Source organism: Lithobates pipiens, unplaced genomic scaffold (genome assembly GCF_037356315.1).
Source record: "Lithobates pipiens isolate NorthernLeopardFrog02 unplaced genomic scaffold, aLitPip1_a1.2 Scaffold_16, whole genome shotgun sequence".
Classification (NCBI taxonomy): domain Eukaryota; kingdom Metazoa; phylum Chordata; class Amphibia; order Anura; family Ranidae; genus Lithobates; species Lithobates pipiens.
The window spans coordinates 453,484,607-453,505,746 of record NW_027507748.1 but is presented as its reverse complement, the minus strand read 5'-3'; positions in this window follow the sequence as shown (position 1 = coordinate 453,505,746).

Below are 21,140 nucleotides of genomic sequence, written 5' to 3'. Positions count from 1 at the left end.
TCAAAGAAGATTCGATGGAGCAGCTAAACTATACGGAGTCATACAGTTTAGCTGCTCTGTCAGATCTTCTTTGAACATTCGACAGACACCAAAAGCTTTTAATGACAGATTCTACCTTAATTAATTTGGATTTTCGGACGAATGCAATTTTTAACGAAAAACTAAATAAATAAAAACAAATTTGGGGAGTAACTAAATAAAAGTATTTTTTGGACGAAAACGATATTCGGAAACAAAATATTTAATATTTTTTATATCTAACCACTTACAGACCGGACCATTTTGCTGGTCAAAGACCAGACCACTTTTTGCGATTCGGCACTGTGTCGCTTTAACTGACAATTGCGTGGTCTTGCGACGTGGCTCCCAAACAAAATTGACGTCCTTTTTTTCCCACAAATAGAGCTTTCTTTTGGTGGTATTTGATCACCCCTGCGTTTTTTTTTTTGCCGCTATAAACAAATAGATAACAAAAAATAGAGAGACAATTGTGAAAAAAGCGCATTATTTTTTACTTTTTGTTATAATAAATATCCCCCAAAAATATATAAAAAAACATTTTTTTCCCTCAGTTTAGGCCGATACGTATTCTTCTAACATATTTTTGGTAAACAAAAATTGCAATAAGCGATTATTGATTGGTTTGCGCAAAAGTTATAGCGTTTACAAAATAGGGATAGTTTTATAGCATTTTTATTAATAATTTTTTATTATTTTTTTTTTACTAGTAATGGCGGTGATTAGCAATTTTTATTGTGACTGCGACATTGTGGGGGACCCATCGGACATTTTTGACACATTTTTGGGACCATTGTCATTTATACAGTAATCACTGCTATATAAATGCAGTGATTCCTGTGTAAATGACACTGGCAGTGAAGGGGTTAACCAGTGGGTGGCAGTGTAGGGGTTAAGTGTTCCTAGGGGTGTGTTACTAACTGTGGGGGGGTTGGGCTTTAATTTAGTGAACACTGATCTATGCTCCAATCACATGGAGCAGAGATCAGCGTCACTAGTTGCTAGGCAGAATGGAGAAATGCTATTTACATGGCATTTCCTCCATTCAGCCATCCCGTGAGACGATCACAGGCATGCCCGCGGCGATCGAGTGCGCGGTTTCCTGCGACCGGACTCACGGGGGTCCCGACCAGCGCGGGAGCGCGCCGGCGGCGGCGCGCTCCCGATGACAGGGCGGCATTGAAGATTGGACGTACCTGTACGCCAATATGCCTGCCCGTGCCATTCTGTCGACGTACATCGTCGTGCGCTGGTCGGGAACCGGTTAAGGTGACATGGCATGGTCATGGTTCCCTTCCTGGACAGGATGGGGAATTGAAGCAATGAAAAGAATAAATAATTACACTAGAATTGTAGATGAGATTATTAACCTTACTACCACTGATATAGGTTTATTAAGTGAAGAAATGGCTCAGCTTAAAAAAGTATATTAACGCTAAATTATCTCACTGAAGCTCAAGGTGTTTCATGCTGACTGTTGTATAAACATTTCTGATAATGAGGAAATTATTAAAGGGCATCTTCCTAAGATAAGAAAACTACAGAATAAGGCCAGAGATATTGCTAAAGATGGATGGAACCCCTTCAAGGGTTCAGGAGGTTTTGTTGACTTTTTATATTGCATAGCAACATGGTTACAGAAACTAGGCATTTGCATTGTGATGTTCCTATTTCTCATATTTGTTATTTACTTCCATATCAGGCTATGCCTCTGTGTGACTACTTGCTGTACCAACAAATGGTCCACCAGCCCTGATAAACCCATTATTGTGAGAAAACTAGGAGAGAGCTGAACAGGATGCTATCTCTCTGTGCCAATGTAACAGGAGTTACCAGCAATTGGCTGAATGCAATGCTTAGAAGAATGGTGTCAAATAAATAAAAGGAGGGAAATGACATGGACATTCTCTTGTTCATTTAAGCACAAGAGACTCCATTTTGTTCGCACTGTTGAAATGTGTTCTGTAACCTTTATGATATACCTTTATGATATTGAGCAGAATGGGGCATAGATTGTTAAAACATAATTTAAATAAATGGGTGGGTATTGTTGTATTTGCTTGATGAGTGCACAAAATACCCATTGGTTATGTCAGAAAATAAGAACTATTTTTAAATTTATATTTAAAGAAGTCAAATTATCTCTTTTAGTCCTTATCTTGCAGTTAAGAATTACTCTCTGTGTTGGGGAGAATCGGGTGAAGGTTTGGGTAGTTTAGCAAAAGATACTGAGCAGGGCTGACATGACGCAGGTAATTTTCTGTACTTTTCTCTTCTTTTTCAAGAAAGTGTTTAAAAGTGTTTTAAATGTGCAAAAAAACTAGAGTTAGTACTTACCGGTAACTCCTTTTCCGGTGGTCTTCCAGGACAGCCCTTGAGAGATGGAGTCCCTCCCATCGACACAGGAAACACATTGCCACAGTTCAAAAGGCGGTCCCTCAGGTCCCTGCAAAACATATAAACCATAACAGGTAATAACATTAGTACATCACTATAATCAAATAAAGGGTGGGATCATGCTGTCCTGGAAGACCACCGGAAAAGGAGTTACTGGTAAGTACTAACTACAGTTTTCCCAAGTGTTCTTCCAGGACAGCCCTTGAGAGGATCCCCAAGTACTTACCAGATTAGGGGGGGACCACAGCCTGGAGGACTTTCCTCCCAAAGGCCTGATCCTGACTAGACATTAGGTCTAGTCGGTAATGCCTTGTAAAGGTGGAAAAGCTTGACCATGTGGCTGCTTTACATACCTGCTCCGGGGTGGCACCAGCTCTTTCTGCCCAGGATGCAGACAACGCTCTTGTGGAGTGAGCTTTCACACCCTCAGGAGGATCTCTATTCAAGGCCTTACACCCTTCTGCTATAGCTAGCCTAATCCATTAGCTCCTTACATCCAATAAATGAAAACATTTTTCTTTCTCATTTGCTGCATTCTGACAAAATGAGGGGAGGACAATATCTTGTGACCTATGGAAGCTAGATGCTACCTTTGGTAAAAACCCAGGGTCTGTCTTTAGAATGACTCTGTCTTCTAGGGTCTGTAAAAACGATTCCGTGATGGAAAGGGCTTGGATTTCACTGACCCTACGGGCTGAAGGGATTGCCACCAGGAGTACTGTCTTAAATGTAATAAGCCTTAGGGAGGCCTCTGGGATAGGCTCAAAGGGTGACCCCAAGAAAGCTTTTAGCACAACTGCTAAATCCCAGGATGGGACTCTGTTGACCCTGACCGGCTTACGTCTAGCAACTGCCTTACAGAATCTAGCGACAAAAGGAATTTCCTGTAAGCGTTCATCTAGGTACACACTTAAGGCAGCTATCTGCACCTTAATGGTACTTAGAGTTAACCAGACTTTAAGTTTCTCCAGACTTTTTTGTAAATAGCCCTCGTGACTGGTTTGTGACTCTGTAATAAGGTCGCAATTACCTCATCTGTCAGGCCCTTACTCCTTAAGATTTCCTCCTCAGTAACCATGCTGAAAGCTTCAGCATGGCCACCTGCGAATGATAAAAAGGTCCCTGCTACAGGAGGTCCCATCTGCAGGGAAACCTTAGAGGAGGACAGTCTGTCAATTGTATCAAGGTTGTGAACCACGGTCTCCTGGGCCAGAACAGTGCTACTAGGATTAAACAGGTTTCCTCTGTGAGGAATTTTGCTAGGACTCTCGGAATGAGATGAAGAGGGGGAAATGCATATGCCAGACTGAAAGTCCACGGAGTCTGCAAGGTATCTACAGCCAGGGGCTGATCTCCTGAGCTTAGCGAGCAAAAACTGGGAACCTTGCATTCTCCTTGCTTGCAAAAAGGTCCACTACTGGTTTTCCCCAATGAGTTGTTGATTGAAAACTTCTGGGTGCAAGGACCACTCTTGGTTGGAAACTCTTTGTCGACTCAAGATATCTGCTGTGCTGTTCAGCTCCCCTTTCAGGTGTACAGCCGAAACAGATTCCAGATTGGCATCTGTCCACTGGAAAATGCGTCTGGCCACCAACATCAAACGAGGACTTCTGGTACCTCCTTGTTTGTTTATATATGCTACAGCCGTCATGTTGTCTGAACGGACTTGTAGATGGTGACCCTGTATTGTGGTCTAAAAAGCTAAAATAGCTTTCAGGATTGCTGTTAACTCCTTCCAATTGGAGGAGAAACATTTCTCTTCTGGGGTCCACTTGTCCTGGACCCAGCTCGAGCCGAGGTGGGCTCCCCAGCCCCAGCTGCTCGCATCCGTGGTCAGTGTTGAAGTGATAGGAAGGACCCAAGGAACCCCTTTGTTTAGGTTCTCCCTGTCCTTCCACCACCAGAAGGAGCGTTTTATTTTTGAGGGGATCGATACCTCCTCCTCCAGATCTCTGCCCTTTAATTGTTCCAACAGAAACCCCTGAAGGTCTCTTTGTTGGAACCTGGCCCATTGTACGGCTGGAATGGCTGCCGTCATAAGACCTAGGACAGACATTACTTCCCTCACCGTACATTTGGGGCTGTATTGAAGAAATGAAGTTCTCTGCCACAGATTCTAAATCTTTTCTTCCGGCAGTACAATTTTCTGATCTACAGAATTGATCCAGTAACCTAAATACAGGATCTCCTGTGTTGGGATTGTCTTGGATTTCTCCTGACTGACAATCCACCCTAATCGACTCAGGCTGAGTTGAGTCAACTCCAGATCCTGAGAAAGACGACTCTCCGAGTGTGCTGTTAGAAGCAGGTCGTCTAAATAGGGAATAATCGAGACTGACTGAAGCCTTAATGGAACTAGCGCCTCTCCGAGAACTTTGGTAAAGATCCATGGGGAGGATGATAGACCGAAGGGGAGTGCTCTGCACTGAAAGTGGTAAACTTTTGTGTTTATCTGCACTGCCAACCCGAAGGAATTTTTGGCATTTTTCCTCCCTTATTGGGATATGCAAGTAAGCATCCCTTAGATCCAGGGTAGCCATAAATATCTCTTTCTGGAGGAGATTTCTTATGGAATAAATGGACTCCATCCGAAATCTCTTGTAACGGATGGAGCGGTTCAGTAGTCGGAGGTTCATAATTAGTCTAAACCTCCCTGACGGCTTTTTTACCACAAAAATGTGTGAGTAAAAACCGTCCCCTTGTTCCTGAATAGGGACTGGTGTCAATATTTCTTGATCCATCATTTTCCCTATCAGTAAAGGTAATGCCCTGGCCTTTTCCGAGTGACTTGGGAGTTTTGTCACCAAAAGCTTTGAGGGAGGGCTGCTGTGAAATTCCAGCACGTGACCCCTTTTTATTATATTTAAGACACACTCGTTCGCGGTTGTCTCTTCCCACTGTGGAAGAAATTTGCTTAATCTTCCTCCCACAGGAACCCTGACGTCACTGGGATTTGGGGTCCTGATTGGGGCGGTTAAAAAGTATGCCCCCTTTCCCCTTATGTCCCGACCAATGCTTTTTGGGGGTTGAGCTCTTCTCTAATTTAGAGGGTTCCTTAGAGGGCCGAAAAATTTTTCTTTGAATTTTTTTTTTGCGGGAAAGGTTTTCTTTTTATCTGCCGTCCTTTCTAAGGCGGAATCTAACTCAGGCCCAAAGACTAAGTGTCCTGTAAAAGGGACGCAGCACAGGCGGGTTTTAGATGCCGTGTCTCCCCCCATGTTTTCATCCATACTGACCTCCTTGCTGCCACTGAAAGTGCTGTAGACTTAGCCGTAAACTTTACGGAGTCCGTGGATGTGTCAGACATGAAACTAGTGGCTTTAAAAAGTATAGGGAAGGTTTTGAAAAGCTCCACCCTAGGAGTGCCTGCTTTTAGATGTTCCTGCAGTTGTGACAACCAGAACTCCAGGTTTCTAGCTACACAAGAAGTGGCTAGAGCTGGTTTCAAGCCTGCCATAGAGGCATCCCAGGCCCTCTTTAAGACTATGTCTGTTCTCCTGTCCATTGGATCTTTCAAATGGCCCATATCCTCAAAGGCCAGATCAGCCTGCTTTGAGATTTTGGACAGAGGGGCATCTAGTTTAGGATTTTTATTCCAGACCGCCATTGGGCTCTCATCAAAGGGGAACCTTCTCTTAAGGGAATTAGGAAAGAAAACCTTTTTATTCGGTTCAGACCACTCCTTAAGGATAAGGTCAGAAAGCACTTTATATATCGGAAAAACCTTTGCTTTCTTTTTCCCCAGAGCCTCATACATCTTATCATGTCTGGATAACTGAGTTTCTTCCTCCTCAATTTCCAGCATATCATAGATAGCACCCATTAGCTCATCTACTTCCTCAAGAGACAGCTTATACTTTGAGGCTTTAGATGTTGCTTGATCCTCATCCTGATCTGAATCTGCATCAGAGGAATCAGGGCTAATCTATGTGGGGCTAGGCTCCCTGACCATACGGGGCTCCCCTTAGCTGGGTGTTGTAAAGCATGGTGAGGAGGAAATTGCAGTTATTCTATTAGAGGAGGCAGCTGTGCCTACATCGATGATTAACTCCCGGAGGGACTTAAAAGTTGATGCCATTTCCTCTTTAAAGGAGCCCAAAAATGTAGCCAAAGGAGAATCTGCCCCAGATTTAAGCAAGCTTGCAATGCATTGCTTGCATAGGGCTTTGTTAGAGCCAGAGGATAACCTATTCCCACAATTAGGGCACTTTTTGCGGTCTGCCTTGTCTTCGTTTGGGAGCTCTTTAGCCTGAAAATAAGAAAACAAAATTTTTAGCGTCAGCTCCATGTCCCTCCTTAGAATCACCACCAACTGCATACATCCTTAACTGTGAGTTAACCACCACCGTGGGGCACTACAGATCCCAGCCTACAAACACCACAACTCCTTAGACCACCAGAGTAATAGCATGCCCAGCAGCTTACCTGGGATTGGCTGGTGCCTGCCTCCACCGGAGTGTCCTGGGGAATAGCCTCCATGGTCTCCCTCTGCCACTCCGGACCCCGCCACTAGTCCTGTGTCGCTGGACGCTGGTCGGGACTGTACAGGCACAGCACTGGCTCTCCCTCTCCTCCCTGTGCCCTACTGATCCGGAACTGGAAGTCTCGGCACGCAGTGATGACGTAGTTCCGCCGGAAATGACGCTCGGCGTCTCCGACCCCACCGCAACAAGGAGCAGAGATGGAAGGTTCCACCCACTGCTCCTGGGGGAAACCAGCATCATTCTGCCCCTGGCCACCTCGGCACTGGAAGGAGGAGGGTAACGGGTCTGCTCCGGTTCAGCTGGATGGTTCCCGAGCCACAAAAAAAGGTATGGACCCCCACTGTTGCCAAAAAACAGGACCCGGTCCCTTATGGCTTACAGATTATTCAGGCAGCCCCTGAGAGAGGCCTCCAGGTTCCTGGCAACATGTTCCTCTGACGGAGGAAACACTAATGACTGACCAGGGACCTAAGGGACCGCCTTTTGAACTGTGGCAATGTGTTTCCTGTGTCGATGGGAAGGACTCCATCTCTCAAGGGCTCTCCTGGAAGAACACTTGGGAAATACCCATGAGCCTGACATAAAACTCTTGCTCTTCCTGTGCTTTCTGCCTGTTCAGCCCTTTTAACAGTTGGCACCGTTCCAAGATATCTCTGTGTGCTATTTAACTGCTTAACCACTTTCAGACCGGACCAATTTGCTGGTCAAAGACCAGACCACTTTTTGCGATTCGGCACTGCGTCGCTTTAACTGACAATTGCGCGGTCGTGCGACGTGGCTCCCAAACAAAATTGACGTCCTTTTTTTCCCACAAATAGAGCTTTCTTTTGGTGGTATTTGATCACCCCTGCGGTTTTTATTTTTTGTGCTATAAACAAAAATAGAGCGACAATTTTGAAAAAAACGCATTATTTTTTACTTTTTGTTATAATAAATATCCCCCAAAAATATATAAAAAAACATTTTTTTCCCTCAATTTAGGCCGATACGTATTCTTCTACATATTTTTGGTAAAAAAAATCGCAATAAGCGATTATTGATTGGTTTGCGCAAAAGTTATAGCGTTTACAAAATAGGGATAGTTTTATAGCATTTTTATTAATAATTTTTTATTATTTTTTTTTTTTTACTAGTAATGGCGGCGATCTGCGATTTTTATTGTGACTGCGACATTGTCGGGGACCCATCGGACATTTTTGACACATTTTTGGGACCATTGTCATTTATACAGTAATCACTGCTATATAAATGCAGTGATTCCTGTGTAAATGACACTGGCAGTGAAAGGGTTAACCTGTGGGTGGCAGTGTAGGGGTTAAGTGTTCCTAGGGGTGTGTTACTAACTGTGGGGGGGTTGGGCTTTCATTTAGTGTACACTGATCTCTGCTCCAATCACATGGAGCAGAGATCAGCGTCACTAGTTGCTAGGCAGAATGAGAAAATGTTGTTTATACAGCATTTCCTCCATTCCGCCGCTCCGTGAGACGATCGCGGGGATGCCCGCGGCGATCGAGTCCGCGGGTCCCGCGACCGGACTCACGGAGGTCCCGACCAGCGCGGGAGCGCGCCGCCGGCGGCGCGCTCCCGATGGCATGGCGGCAACGAATATTGGACGTACATGTACGCCAATATGCCTGCCCGTGCCATGCTGTCGACGTACATCGTCGTGCGCTGGTCGGGAAGTGGTTAAGGACAGCCTCCTGCACATATACGTTGGCAGAATGGCATGGTTGGGCACAATCACGTACCTGTATGTGGCTCTTTAAGTGCCCAGCTGTGGGTGGGGAGCGCACCGCCGGTGGTGCCCTCCCGACCCAGTCTTGAGCTCCGTGACCGCGGCCACGGGACCCCGATTGCCGGTGTCCCACGATCGGGTCACAGAGCTGAAGAACGAGGAGAGGTCTGTGTAAACAAACCTCTCCCTGTGCTTCCTACTGTGGCTGTCACCGATCGTCTGTTCCCTGTTATAGGGAAAGACGATCAGTGACATCACATGCCAGGCCACACCCCCTACAATAAAAAAAACGCATAACGTCACACATAACCCCTCCTCGCCCCCTAGTGGTTAACTCCTTCACTGCCAGTGTCATTTACACAGGAATCAGTGCATTTAAATAGCACTGATTGCTGTATAAATGACAATGGTCCCAAAAATGTGTCAAAAATGTCCGATGTGTCTGCCATAATGTCGCAGTCACAATAAAAATCACTGATTGCCATCATTTTCATTAAAAAAAATTAATAAAAATGCTATAAAACTATGCCATATTTTGTAAACGCTATAACTTTTGCGCAAACCAATCCATAATCGCTAATTGCGTTTTTTTTACCAAAAATATGTAGAAGAATACGTATCAGCCTAAACTGAGGAAAACATTTTTTTTTAGATTTTTTTGGGGATATTTATTATAGCAAAAAGTAAAAAATATTGTATTTCTTTCAAAATTGTCGCTCTATTTTTGTTTATAGAGCAAAAAATTTAATATAATAGGTGATCAAATACCACCAAAAGAAAGCTCTATTTGTAGGGAAAAAAAGGACGCCAATTTTGTTTGGAAACAACGTCGCACGACCGCGCTATTATCTGTTAAAGCGACGCAGTGCCGAATCGCAAAAAGGGGCTAAGTGGTTAACATCTCACTGTTAGGAGAAGATGACAGGGTGAGTTTTTCTGTAGTACTGTCTGTCTCCCACTCCCTTCCTACCTCCTGTCCAGACCTCAGAGCCTCCTCATGTGCCAAAAATGATGTCCCTTCACAGGCGAGCTCGAGCATTCTGCCCCGACAACTCTGCTCTCTGCTCCTGCCTCCTGCTGTGTGCAGCTGCGTGTATCGGGGCACGACCAGACTCACGGGGCCTGGGAGGCTTAACAGTTACATTCCTCATCCACACCAGTATGGGTGTGGTTTAATCGTAATAATGGGTCGTGGCTTAAATGGGGCATGACTGAAAGGGGTGTAGTTAGAGTCTGAGATGAATGAGGAATGGAGGAAGAAACAAAGAAATAGAGAGGAAAAAAAGATGAATGGAGGGACAGCAGACCCAGATCCTACACCAAAATAGAAATATGTGTATTGCAGAAAGTTTAACAATCAGCAGATAAAGATATTCCAAATACCTGGTGTTAGCACGTCAATCATCCCAGCACCATGGTTGTTATTGTGTCAGGGTGATTGAAGCACATTATTTCAATTATTACATTGTAATACAAAATGAAATACTTCAACTCACCATAATGCAGAATCAGAATCAATGGGAGCCCCGAGTGTGTCACTTGCCACGTCACCTGCCACCAGATGCCATCGGGTGTCCCCAGCAGAGTGCTTCCTTACATCTCAGGTGTCACTGTCCCCAGCCAGCGGAGTGCTTCCTTAAATCTCAGGTGTCATTGTCCCCAGCCAACGGAGTGCCTCCTTGCATTTCAGGTGTCACTGTCCCCAGCCAGCGGAGTGCCTCCTTACATCTCAGGTGTCACTGTCCCCAGCCAGCGCAGTGCTTCCTTACATCTCAGGTGTCACTGTCCCCAGTGGAGTGCTTCCTTACATCTCAGGGTGTCACTGTCCCCAGCCAGCGGAGTGCTTCCTTACATCTGAGGTGTCACTGTCCCCAGCCAGCGGAGTGCTTCCTTACATCTCAGGTCTTACTGTCCCTAGCCAGCGGAGTGCCTCCTTACATCTCAGGTGTCCCTGTCCCCAGAGGAGTGCTTCCTTACATCTCAGGGTGTCACTGTCCCCAGCCAGCGGAGTGCTTCCTTACATCTGAGGTGTCACTGTCCCCAGCCAGCGGAGTGCTTCCTTACATCTCAGGTCTTACTGTCCCTAGCCAGCGGAGTGCCTCCTTTCATCTCAGGTGTCACTGTCCCCAGCCAGCAGAGTGCCTCGTTACATCTCAGGTGTCCCCAGGCAACGGAGCCCTTCTATATCCCAACAGCAGTGTCTCCGCCGCCATTACTGAATGCTGAGGGGGGAACAAAATAGAAGCAAAGCCGGCCAGCTACATTAGAAATTGAGCTGCGGCACCACCCACCCCTTTCCACAGCAGGTTACAGATGACAGACAGACTGGGGCGTGTGGTGGGCGGTGCCACAGCTCTATTTCTATTGTAGCCACTCAGCAGGCTCCCTTCTCGTGTCTAACTTGTCTGCTCTTCTGGAAAATGGCGGCTGGTGGACAATATCTCTGCAGGCCGTGGGCCACTAGCGGCGGCAACAAGCAAAAAAGCAATATTTATTGGCAACTAGGACGGGGCTCCACTTGGCTGAGGGCCCCATAACGAACACGTGGGTCGCTATGGCGGTAGTACCGCCTCTGGCAGTACAGTTTGTTACTGGCAGGATGACTATGTAGATATAAAAAAAAAATGTCCACAAAGAAAACAAATGCAGGTACCGAATTGAAAGACCAGTAAGATGCACTATATTAAATTGTTATTATTGATTTTAGATAATCCATAGCATCTAGGCATTGTGGGGACAAACATTAACAGTGACTCCATTCACTTTGCCTGAAGATGTTGGTGATGAGAACATCATGGTTCCAAGGCACGTAATCCAGAGCTGGAAGATTACAGCACCTACTGGTAAAGGTGACAGGTCAGTTTGAAAGCTTTCTTGGTCAAGCCTGCCTCCCTTCATCCTAAGCAATCTATTAAACTTTTAAATCTTTTAAACGTGTTTTTAACCTTAATGCATCCTATGCATCAGGAGAGCGCTTCTCCTAGGATGTTATCTGATGCAGGGAGGAGCCGAGAGATCCACCGGGGGACACCAGAAGAGGATGTTCAGGGCCACTCAGTGCAAAACGATCTGTACAGTGGAGGTAAGTATGACATGTTTGTTATTTAAAAAGAAAAACGATCCTTTACAATTACTTTAATCTTACAGTTTAAAGGAGAAGTATAGCCAAAGTTCGGTTGGCTGTACTTTTCCTATGGATCACAGGAGGGCAATTCATAAATTTAATGTTGCTATTGCAAGACGAATATCATCAACAATTGATTAAACTGGATAATGATATTTGGGTACTGTATGCCAGACTGACACCACTAAAAACATATGAGGATTATGCAAAATTTGAAAAGAAATTGAAGGAGCATTTGTAGGAGTATGGAAAATCAATACTGTTGAAAAAAGAAAAGAAATATTGGAAGGATAAAAATGCCTTTGGTGAAGGTAGGGCATACAGATGGAACCAAGAAAATAAGTATCAGAAAAAGAACTTTAATAAAAATAGTGATTATTTGTCAGATACACCCTCAAAGATGGTTTGTCAGTTTCAAAAGAGAAAAGTTCCTTTTTCTAAACAAAATGAGATAGAAGGTCATGTACAACAAAAAAACAGTCACTAGCATCTTCACAGGGGGATATGAGTAATGGGCATAACACCATGAGACACAACAGTACACCAATAAGCAGCGGCAGCATCAGAAGACTGGGCCACCGCTAGTAAAAGAGCTTGAAGAAAAAAGCGGAGGCCCAGCAAGAAGACCCGAAGAGGGGGGCAAGACCCCCGAAGTCGGAAGAAGACCCCCGGATGGCGGCGAAGACGACGAAAAAGAAAGTCGGGCTCCTCCGCTAGTAAAAGAGCTAGCAGAAGATAGCGGAGTCCGGTGAGAAGACCCCCCAAGACCGAAGACCACTAGAGCTGTGCGATAAATTATTTTAAAAACATGTGTTGTGTTTTTTTTCTTTACACTTTTTTTCACCAGGTGAATGGGTAGGGGTACATGGTATCTCAATACCCATTCACATAGGGTGGGGGGCCGGTATCTGGGGGCCCCCTTATTAAAGGGGGTCCCGGATTCCGATAAGCCCCCGCCCACAGACCCCGACAACCCACGGCCAGGGTTGTCAGGAAGAGGCCCTTGTCCTCATCAACATGGGGACAAGGTGCTTTGGGGTGGGAAGGCCGCAGGGCCTGGTACAGCTCAGGAGGGGGGGCGCTCACTCGTCCCCACCCTCTTTCCTGACTGGCTGAGCTGCGTGCTCGGATAAGGGTCTGATATGGACTTTGAGGGGGACCTCCACGCCGTTTTTTGGCGTAGGGCTTCCCATTTAAGTCCATACCAAGTGACGGGGCCAGCGAGGTGTCAATCTCATTGCCGAAGGCGGTGACATTGACTTCCTTCGCTAGTTCCGTCTACCTGGAGCTGCGTTCAAAATGACTTTCCTCTGTGTGTGGGCAAGTCTGTTCATTTCAAAAGTCTGGCAGACTAGCACACAGACGGCCGAAATGTACGCTGGACTGACGAGTCCTGGCGGACAATATTGAGTCAAAACTTCTTTCTAAGTCCGCTGGACTTTTGGAAAGAAAAAGTCAGTCAGAGCCCACACACGGGCGGATTGACCAAGTCCGCCAAATAGTCTGATCGTATGTACGCGGCATGAGAATAAGATACTGCTTCAGCGAGAAATGTACGGGATCAGGTCTCTTGGGGCAACAATACCTCCGTGTCTCAATGAATGTGAAAGCTATAGACCCTTTTTGGATGTTTTTTCCTCTGGAAAGACTGATTAATAGTCAAGGAAACATTTCCTGGGGCTTCTCTGTTTTGTGGTCTTTCTTCTCTTTTTTCTTTGTTCCTATTGCAAACTCAAATGTCTTTGTTTACAAATGATGTATCCTGGATCCTGGAACGGTATGCCTATCTTCCTATTCTGCACTATGTTTAGGATTCCCTAGATAATGGACTGTGTATTTTGAACGAGATTACATATTTTTGGGTTTATATTAAATATTTTCTATGGCTCCTGGTAGTCCATACTGTATTGTTTATTGTATAATTTGTAATGGCACATGCATTCCTCTTTATCAGACATGGATGTTCTCCCTTTTCCAATCAGGTTTTAAAAATTGTCAATTCAATGTTTGTTTCCGATCCCAGATGTTGTTTGCGTGGGAACGGATGTTTGGATGGTTCAGAGGATGCGTAGCCACGTCCGGATTATGTGTGCTGAGTTACCTCCAAATTGGTGTTACCATCTGCGCAGAAGTGATGGTGACGCGATTGCCCGATATGACGCATATCGCGTCACTTCCTCTTACGCATGCGCATTTTAACAGAGATGCCTCTCGTCGTCATTCCTCCCTGGTTGATGCCTCATGAAGCCATGCTTTTCCTTCACCCGAATCACCAGTTTTTGAATACCTGGGGATATTTTCAACATCTCAATATGGGACCGTTTGACTGGGCTATTTTAGATCTATGAGACAACTCAAGTAAGCATATACAACCTTTATCCAATGTGGGGCCAGCCTTATGGTGAACAACATTCCAGACTGACCCCACATCCCCTGGAATAGAGACTTATTTTCTTCCTGGGGATTTACCACTCCTTTTTTGCTTTTTCGCCCTCGATACCCCTATTTCCATGCCCTATAGGTTATCCATGGTTGTTTTTTTTCTGGATGGGAATACTTGGCATCCACATGAGGCAGGCCTTTAATGGCCTTGACAGGACATCCATGTTCTTTGGAGGAATGCTTCTGCCAAACATATATTTTTTGTAGGTGTATGTTCTATGATCAACAGATGCACATTTATAGTTATTATTTTGCATTGATGTTTTACTAATATGGGCTGTTTTTTTCAGAAGTGGTATTATTCCCTGAAGAAGATTCATAGCATAATTTTGAAATGCGTTGGATATCCCTCACTGCAGCGTTCCTTATTAGAAACCACAAGTAAAGGGATTAGCAAGTAGACTGGGACTACCACTTCATGGTTCTAGCCTATGTGCAATGTTTGCAATTTTTATTTGTTCAATGTGGACAAAATTTCAATCATGTGTATTTTCAACATGAGATGTTTTTAATAACTTTCTATAATAAACACAATTTTTTGCAAAATTAATTGTGTCTATTTTTTATTGGCCATAAAAATCCCACTCTTTGAGTTTATTTACATCATAAACTTTACAGAAATGTACAGGGAACTACACGTTCATACAGGGAAACAACACTTTCATTCTTTGTAACTCATCAGCAAATTGTTCAGTACAACCTGGATATTACCTCCATAATATTTTTAGATAAACTGATTGTATTTACTATTCAGACAGTGGTCTCATTAGTAAGATTGCCTTTAAGGCAGCGTTTGGAAGTCCCAGGGCCCATAAGGATTTTTCTGCACTTTGGGGGCAGTAGTGAAAGTAGTGCTGGAAGAAGGTAAGCATATAAGTAGCAGCAATAAAGAGCTACAGTACAGTTTCCCAACTTGTCACAGAAAATAAGCTATGTTTTTCATATTTCTAGTTGCAACTGGTCGAATAACCTGGGATTGTAACTTGGAGTCAGAGTATAACTCAAATATCTTGATCCCTCAGTGTCCATTAGACATGTGCATTCGTTTTTCTCCAAATGCATTTTCATCCGAATTTCAGGTATTTTTGTTATCGTTTTGACAAACGATAGCGAAAGCACAGAATCCAAAAAACGAAAGACCTAACATAAATAAATGCTTTATTTTCGTTTTCACACAGTTCAATATAGAATTGGAGATTCGACGTGACTCTGACAATAACAATCTGTTTCTATTGAACTTGTGTCATAACAGTCCATTCACACAGGAGCAACATGACTTCCAGCGAGACTTTGGGAGGCAACTTGGACATGACTTGAGTGTGAATCGCAGTGTGACTTGGGGTGACTAACAACAAGACTTTAAATTAAAAAAAAAACCGGCATGGGTTCCCCTTCAAGAGCATACCAGGCCCTTCAGGTCTGGTATGGATATTAAGGGGAACCCCGCGCTACAAAAAAAATGGCGTGGGGGTCCCCCTCAAAATCCATACCAGACCCTTCAGGTCTGGCATGGATTTTAAGGGGAACACCACGCCAAAAAAAAAAATGGCGTGGGGGCCTCCCTCAAAATCCATACCAGACCCTTATCCGAGCACGCAACCTGGCAGGCCGCAGGAAAAGAGGGGGGATGAGAGAGCGGTCCCCCAAAAGAACCTTGTCCCCATGTTGATGAGGACAAGGGCCTCATCCCCACAACCCTGGCCGGTGGTTGGGGGGTCTGCGGCCGGGGGCTTATCGGAATCTGGAAGCCCCCTTTAACAAGGGGACCCCCAGATCCTCCGCTCTGTGTGAAATTGTAAGGGGGTACAAATATACCCCTATCATTTCACCAAAAAAGTGACAAAAGTGTTAAAAATGACAAGAGACGGTCTTTGACAATTCCTTTAGTCTTCTTTCATCTTCTTTCTTCTGGTCTTCTTCCTTCTTCCTTTCTTTATCCTTTGGTTTCTTCCTCCATCTTATTCTTCCTCCGATCCTCTTCTTCCTCAGATCCGCTTCTTCTTGCTCCTGTGTTCTAGTCTGGCATCTTCCTCCACTGCGTCTCTTCTTCGTTCTCGGGCCACTCTGCGCAATGGGAGGCTCCCGCTGTGTGACGCTTCTCTTCTTCTGACAGCTCTTCTATAAACGGAGGGCAGGGCCAACCGGTGACTCCGCCCCCTCTGATGCATGGAACCGTGGGATAAGTGGGAGGACAGGAGGGACATTGGGGATAAGTGGGAGGACAGGCGGGACATTGAGGATAAGTGGGAGGACAGGTGGGACATTGGGGATAAGTTGGAGGACAGGCGGGACATTGGGGATAAGTGGGAGGACAAAATGGACATTTGGGATAAGTGGGAGGACAGGAGGGACATTTGGGATAAGTGAGGGGACAGGAGGAACATTGGGGGGAAAGGGGGGCAGTAGGGACATTGAGGATAAGTGGGAGGACAGGAGGGACATTGAGGATACGTGGGAGGACATTGGAGGACAGGAGGGACATTGAGGATAACTGAGAGGGCAGGAGTAACATTGGGGGGCAGGAGGGACATTCAGGATAATTGAGAGGACGAGACAGGAGGGATATTGAGGATATGTGGGGGGACAGGGACATTGGGGATAAGGGGGGGACAGGAAGGATATTGAGGATAAGTGGAAGGACAGGATGGACATTGGGAGGACAGGTGTGACCAATGAGTATAAGTAGGAGGACAGGGGGGACAGGATGGACATTGGGGACAAGTGGGCAGGCAGGAGGGACATTGCGGGGGCAGGAGGGACATTGGGGATAATTTGGGGGACAGGAGGAACATTGGGGGGACAAAAGGGACATTGGGGGACAGGAGGGACATTGAGGATAAGTGGGAGGACAGGGGGGACATTGGGAATAAGTGGGAGGACAGGAGGGATACTGGGGATAAGTCGGAGGACAGAGGGCTATTAAGGATATGTGGGGGGACAGGAAGGAAATTGAGGATAAGTGGGAGAACATTGGGGGGACAGGAGGGACATTAAGGATAACTGATAGGACAGGAGTAACATTGGGGGACAGGAGGGACATTAAGGATAATTGAGAGGATGGGACAGGAGGGATATTGAGGATATGTGGGGGGGACAGGGACATTGGGGATAAGGGGGGACAGGAAGGATATTGAGGATAAGTGGAAGGACAGGAGGGACATTGGGAGGACAGGTGGGACCAATGAGTAAAAGGTGGGAGGACAGGAGGGACATTGGGGACAAGTGGGCGGGCAGGAGGGACATTGGGGATAATTGGGGGGACAGGAGGCACATTGGGGGGACAAAAGGGACATCGGGGGACAGGAGGGACATTGAGGATAAGTGGGAGGACAGGGGGGACATTGGAGGGACATTGGGGATAAGTGGGTGGACAGGAGGGATACTGGGGATAAGTGGGAGGACAGAGGGCTATTAAGGATATGTGGGGGGCAGGAGTGAAATTGAGGATAAGTGGGAGGACAGGAGGGACATTGAGGATAAGTGGGAGGACAGGAGGGACATTGGGGATAAGTGTAAGGACAGACGGGACATCGGGGGGACAGGGGGGCAGTAGGGACATTGAGGATAAGTGGGAGAACAGGAGGGACATTGAGGATAAGTGGGAAGACATTGGGGAGACAGGAGGGACATTGAGGATAACTGAGAGGACAGGAGTAACATTGGGGAACAGGAGGGACATTCAGGATAATTGAGAGGATGGGACAGGAGGGATATTGAGGATATGTGGAAGGACAGGAGGGACATTGGGAGGACAGGTGGGACCAATGAGTATAAGTGGGAGGACAGGGGGGACAGGAGGGACACTGGGGACAAGTGAGCGGGCAGGAGGGACATTGTGGGGGCAGGAGGGACATTGGGAATAATTGGGGGACAGGAGGAACATTGGGGGGACAAAAGGGAAATCAGGAGACAGGGAGGACATTGAGGATAAGTGGGAGGACAGGGGGGACATTGGAGTGACATTGGCGATAAGTGGGAGGACAGGAGGGATACTGGGGATAAGTAGGAGGACAGGGGGCTATTAAGGATATGTGGGGGGACAGGAGGGAAATTAAGGATAAGTGGGTGGACAGGAGGGACATTGGGGATAAGTGGGAGGACAGGAGGGACATTGGGGATAAGTGGGGGAGAGGGTGATGCTTTGCGTATGCGTGTAGCCTACACTGTGTGAGTGTAGTGTGCCCTATGTGACTCCGCCGTACATCGTGTGACATATCCCGCAGTTCGCTTGGTCAGGAGGCTATTCCCAGGAGATGCCATTTCCTCAAATGTGCACGTGGGGTAGAGCAGGCAACGCCGCTCCAGTGCGAGACTGGCTGCAGCAATAGGGAAAGGGGAGATCCAGTCCGAAGCGGAGGAGGAGAAGGCGGCGGCACAGACAGCATGGCGGAGGCGGGACTCTCGAGCAACCCATCCTACGGCACATGACCCTGTTGGTCCAATCACCGGGTACCTGCTGCCAATACCTGAGCAGGAATATGGCGGCTGCAGCGCAGCAAGTGACAACATATTCAGCATTAGGACGGAGTGACTCTGGCACCGGATGCTGCCCCCCCTAAATTTTGCGCCCGGGGCCATGGCCCCCTCTGCACCCCCCTACGCTACGCCACTGGGTGGGAGAAGCTTTTTATTTGGCATACTAAATTTATAGACGATTTGATCTTAATATGGATCGACACTGACACATCCCTAGAAGAATTTGTCAATTCTACTACAACAATACAATAAATTTAGATCTTTCACAGAAGACTGGAAGGACCACTATTAACTTTTTAGATGTGACTCTAACAGGGGATTCCACCACAGGCAGAGTAGATACTCATACTTTCTGCAAAGCCTGTGCAGGAGATTCCATCTTCTTGGCTTCAAGTTGTCACCCAGAATATACTATTCGGACAGTAGCTGTGTGTGAGTTTACTAGACATGTGCTCTGTCAATAAATTTGCTTTGTTTTTCGTTCCATTCCGTTTCGAATTAGCCGTTAATTTGTATTTCATAATTCATGTCCGAAATTCAATTTGGATTTGTATGAAATACAAATTTTCATTTGTTAACTTTTCGTAACAATTACGAGCGTTCGTTATGATGAATTTATCATTATGTGGGGCTCCCACCATCCCTGTCCTGTGCTGACTTCCTGGGTTTTTAACTTCCTCATAACGAACATTCTTATTTTGTCACATTCGGAATCTCCCATTGACTACCAGTACCAGTCTCCCACTCCCATATTAAAACAGGTAATTTTCCCAAACCTCACTCAGCAGCAGAAGAAAACCTCTGACTGGTCAACAAAACACCAGTCACGTTTCCGTTGTACTGGAATTTGGATCCGAAATTTGTAAACAAAATTTCTTATTTCCTACAAAATTCTGAAGCATAGCAATTCGTATTTCGGATCCTTCCGAGTGTACGAATTTATGGAAATTCGTACGAATAGAAAATTATCGAATTATCTACTAATCGCAATTGTCTAGCGTTTACTAGAGCCAGGAGAAATTGTTCCTTTCCTGTATCTTTTGAGAGGGAATGTTCTATAGTTATTACCAGGTTGAAGGAATGAGGATACAATGATTGGCATTGTTAGGTCGCCCGTCTTCTCTTTGTGGCCTAGGCTCTTGGAGATGGCTTAATGGAGGACCTCGCCGGCGGGTAACTCATAACTCATACAGACACGATTGGTATGCTGAAATGGTTACAATCTTTAATTCTGGTTTTGCCGTTTTATACTATTTTTACAAGACTCTGCCCCAATTTTGGGGACCAATCAAAATTATACACATTAGCTCACATTATACACATTAGCTCACATTGTTCATTAGCTCATTATTCTGTAATGTCTTGTGACCTTAACCTTAAAGAGGAAGTAAACCCTGATGGGTTTACTTCCTCTTTTTTTCCCTGCAAAGGTAAAGCATAATGGACTACTATGCATCGCATAGTAGCTCATTATGTGTCACTTACCTGACACAGGAGCCAGCGAAGTCGCCGCTGTTACCTGTAGTCCGCCGCATCCATCTTGGTTGTGGCGTCTCTCGCAGCTCCGACGAATGACAGCGGAGAAGCCGCGATGACGTCACTCCCGCGCATGCGCACGGGAGTCGCGTCTCGGAGCTCCGACGCTGCCATTCGCCAGAGCCGCGATGACGTCACTCCCGCGCATGCGCACGGGAGTAGACAAATTTGGCAAATCCATTCTTGGACTTGCCGCATTTAGTGCGCCTGCGCGCCGCTGTCTACGGCGCATGCGCCGTAGACAGCGGTGCCCATTTTCGGGCAAATATCTCCTAAACCATATAGGTTTAGGAGATATTACTTGGACCTACAGGTAAGCCTTAATCTAGGCTTACCTGTAGGTCAAAGTTGTTTGGAAGGGTTTACTTCCATTTTAACCTCTGTATTTCAAAGCTTATTCCAGTTCAATAATTCCTTACTCTCTGTCACCGTCTGCTGACCGGCCACAACTTCCTAAAAACCAAATCTAGCCCTTTCATACCCAGTAACAGTGTACTGAGAGGAAAACCACAAACAGATGCTTCCTGAAATGAAGACATTTTAACAGAAATAGATAGACATGACCATGAGATAATTCAGTATTAAGCAATACTGTCATGAGATAGATTTTCTAAATTGTATCAAGTAAAGTTTCTTTAAATCACTTAAGCAGATAAGCAATCCTGTATTGATTTGTATTGTATTGATATAAGCAATATATCTTCAGGGTAAAAGCAATAATCAGAATCAACAATCAATAATGCAATGTATTATGGAATCTCCTTACAATCCTCCCTTTGACCATTCGATATTATCGAAATGGTCATTCTCTACCCTTTTCGTTAGGCCTCATGGATTCATATCCTCCGGCCTCATGTTCCTGACTCTCGTACCATACAGTGGGATCTCTGGAAATGGAAGTCAGCTTCATGGTTTCGGAACGTGCTTC